General features: G+C 31.0%; 1 long non-coding RNA gene across 1 annotated transcript; it reads left to right on the top strand.

Moving 5' to 3' along the window:
- On the top strand, nucleotides 850-1,312 carry LOC104772063. The gene is made up of 2 exons (XR_764998.1): nucleotides 850-905; nucleotides 1,005-1,312. It is a non-coding gene; the product is annotated as an uncharacterized LOC104772063 (long non-coding RNA).

The raw sequence follows: 4,114 nt of genomic DNA, 5'->3' as shown, positions 1-4,114 counted from the left end.
TAGCCTTTATAGCCTTGCTTGGTCCAGAAACATGTGATGTGTATTGATAATAGAAACTAGAAAATGTAAACGGTCGTATCGAGGAACACAGATGTCTCGAGTTAAGATTTTTAAAAGGTGTCCAACCCAAACGGCATGTGAATGTGATGTGATTGTCAGCGAATATTCCGCTCCTGCAAAGTTAAACTTAATGATAATGAAACTCATCCTCAGTTTGGCTGTTTCTGCTGTGTCTATAAGGAAGTTTTGCAAAGGGCACAGGAACATAATGAGGGAAAAGAGTACAAATCTTATTTGTGCTTTTAGCATGCCTTGTATCTTTTTTTTTTCTTCTCAAAGTCATTTCATTAATGCTTACTAACACAACAACAGGTCTAAATTGTCTGCACCGTGAAATTAAGACATAATCTTTCATCATTTGCATAACATTTTGTCTATATTTAAAAGAGAATTCAACCAAAAAAAACCCAAACTTGTCAGACTTTGCCAAAAAAAACATGAATTTTTAGTCTAGCCAAATAAATACTCAACTTTTGTTGATTTTCAAATATAATAACAAACTTTTCATTGACTTGTCAAATTAGCACACTGTTTATAAAATTAACAGATAAATTAAACGTCGTTAACACCACCCGTTAACTGTTGGGGTTAAATCATACACGTCTTTTTAAAAAATTTAATTTTAAAAAAAAATGCATCATGAAGGGTCGAACTCGGGTTATGAAAGTACATAAAGGAGGATTATACCACTGGACCAGCGGCAGCTTTCAAACAATATTGCAACATACTTGTTTTTATTATGTGCTTACACGGAATACAAAAAAAAAAAATATAATCAGAGTTTATGGACTTTATCGTCTCGAGAGAGAAGAAAACGCAAGCATTTTTTCCGTTGAAACTAACAGGTCAATTTAATTTTTCAACCTCCAATTCATAGGTTACCCAGATCTATTCGATTATTTTTTCTGCTGAAACTAATTTCTCTCGATTTTACTTTTTTCTAGATTTAAGGATTTTTCTCTTGATTCAAAATCGATGGCTAAGAAAAGGAGTAACATTGTTGACAGAAGTCCTCCCGGTCGGAATTTGCATCAGTCGAAGAAGAGAGGATGGGGTAGTTGGTTATCCTAGGCATAAGCTCAACCCTGTTTTATGTTATGTTATTTAGTCCATTTTAAGTTGCAGGTTTTTGTTAGTTAATTTTCAGATTTTGGAACTAAGTAGCAGGTTTGGTTTGAACAATTCTCAGTTTTGGTTTGAACAATTCTAAGTTTTGGTTTTGCAAGTGAATAGAAATTGCAGTTTTTCCTTATTTTAGTTGGTTAGTTTGCAGGTTTTTGTTAGTTAATTTCTAGATTTTGGTACTAAATTGCAGGTTTAATCTGAACAATTTTAAGTTCTGGAAAAGAGTACAAATCAAGAGAAATTAGTTTCAACAAAAAAATCAATGAGTAGATCTATGTCATCTGTGAATTGAAGAAGGTTGAAAAGAAAAAAAAAAGATCGACCTGCTTGCGTTTTCTTCTCTCTCGAGACGATAAAGTCGATAAACTCTGATTATATTCTTTTTTAATTCCGTGTACGCATATAATAAAAACAAGTATGTTGCAATAATATTTAAAAGTTGCCGCTGGTCCAGTGGTATAGTCCTCCCTTATGTACTCTCATAACACGAGTTCGATTCTTGGCGATTTTTTTTTTTTTAAATTAAAAATTTCAAAATGACGTGTATGATTTAACCCCAACAGTTAACGGTAGTGTTAATGACGTTTAATATGTCTGTTAATTTTATAAACAGCGTGCTAATTTGGTAAGTCAATGAAAAGTTTGTTATTATATTTGAAAATCAACAAAAGTTGAGTATTTATTTGGCAAGACCAAAAATTCATGTTTTTTTTGGTAAATTTTGGAAAGTTTGGGTTTTTTTTGATTGAATTCTCATATTTTAAAAGTTCAGGAATTATCAGTTTACGCAAATTTGTGATCATTCAACTTTATTTATTATTTAAGAATTTTCGGCCATTAGTTACTTCTTTCTCTCTCTCTTTACCATTTTTTCTTATCCCATACGGAACACTAGGGAGGTACCCGCGCCTAAAGCGCGGTATTAAGATTTTAATAATAATTGTTTTGTTACTTTATGATATGTTATATTTCTAAACTAATTTTTTTAAACTTTATAATATTTTATTGGATTATAAATACATTTTTGTATTTGCATATATAGTAAAAGACTTATTTCACTAAAGAAAAATAATTTTCTAAATGTGAATTACTAATTGAGTCTTTTAAATAAACTTCTAAACTGTAGTAAACAGCTATTGAGATTCAATAAGTAATACCAAATTTTGTAAGAGCGTAAGCAATTTCCAAAAGTTCGATATTAGAATGTATTATCTAAATTACAAAATAAAGTTTAGAGTAACGGAAAGTTGGATTTGAGTAGCGGTTAATACAAAAACTAAAATATAGAGTCCTTCAAATAGAAGAAAAAGAGACAGCCAACATCCCATTCTTTACATTTGAGTTACTGAGCTTTAACCTTGTTGGTTCATCACATGTTTTATATAATAACGCCCAGCAAATTCAGTCCTGCAAATATATAAATTGTTTTAAGAAATTTGACTTTAACATCATACAGAACTTGATTTCATAAAAATAATTACATCTTACATAGCCTGATGATGCTCCAGTCCTTCGTACTCTGGTTTTATGAAGATCTTCGAAGAGTTTAAGGTATTTTCAAGACATGGTGAACCTATGGACATTTAGAATTTTAGGTAATTTTATTGATTACCTTATGATAATTAAAACTTACGTTACATACCTTCATATTCTCCAACCCTCATAAACCGCATTACACAGAATACAGGTTCGGATTTGTATATGAGATGGCACCCGCTTGATTGCCATATGGTCCTGAATTCAGTAGCGTGGTTGTCTTTGAGACGACACTTCACAGTCTCACACCTACATGTTTATCAACTCAATTAAAATGTTGACAGAAACTAATTTGAATTGTAACAATCATAAAGGGAAATTAAATATCTAGTACCTGCCATTCAACAATGTGAGAACAACTTCATTAATATCAATGATACTCCCAGGCCGTCTTCTATCTTCAACATCCATTATACACACACAAACATCTAATTTGGGAAAATAGAGAATATAGGTTTTCAAAGTGTTGCTAATCTATAATTGGTAAAGTGTTATTATTCCTTTTTTATGTGAAGAACCAATACACAAAGTTTCATAAATCCTAAAATTAAGAATCTACTTTTCAAACACAAAGATACCAATTAACTATATAGACGGATTGTTTCAAACTAATATAATCAATTTAAGAAATACTTACCGAAAGTTATGGGATGATATATTCTTCCATGTTTTATGTCATCCAAATCCTCGAACCTAAAGTAATTCTTAGGACTCAATGATTCGAGCAGCGTCATTGTGGTTTGACCCGTAAATTTAATCTGATAGGGGTGATGAGTATTCCTATCCTCCAGGGTTGGATAGATCACTTTGAAATTTCTAATATTGTACCACTCACCATCGTATATATATTTCGGGAGGTTAGCGAGTGTATCATTCAAATAAGGAGCTTCAATAGTGTCACCCTTCAAAGTTTAACAAAAAATTTGTAAGAAGTCTTATATACAACAACTGTTAGAACTCGAAATTTAAGTAAATATCATTCAGATAATGACTCTAACCTTTTGATCCACAAGAAGCAGAACTCGTTTTTTGAAGAACTCTCTGACTGTCCAAGAGTGTAAGACCTTGACATTGATATACCAATTAGTTCTTTCTCGAACCAGACCAGCAATATAATCGAATTTCATGATTCTCTCAAATTAGGTTTTGCTTGATTCTTCAATGTTAACGAAAACAAAAAGGGGATTTTTGATTTGTAAGAATACAAAGAGTCACGACTAAACGTTGCGTCTCAATCTTTTTAGTTTCTCGCTTTAGTCTGATTATTTTAAATTATAATATTATATAAATAAACACAGTTTTAATATAAGGTTCATCACATTTTTTATGTAGAAAATATAATTTATGTTAACGTGTTTAAGATGTTTATACGTACTCAATTTTCAAAAATTAA

This window comes from Camelina sativa, chromosome 20 (assembly GCF_000633955.1).
Source record: "Camelina sativa cultivar DH55 chromosome 20, Cs, whole genome shotgun sequence".
Lineage (NCBI taxonomy): Eukaryota > Viridiplantae > Streptophyta > Magnoliopsida > Brassicales > Brassicaceae > Camelina > Camelina sativa.
The sequence above is the reverse complement of the archived record's forward strand: the minus strand, read 5'-3'. Positions and strand labels throughout refer to the sequence as shown.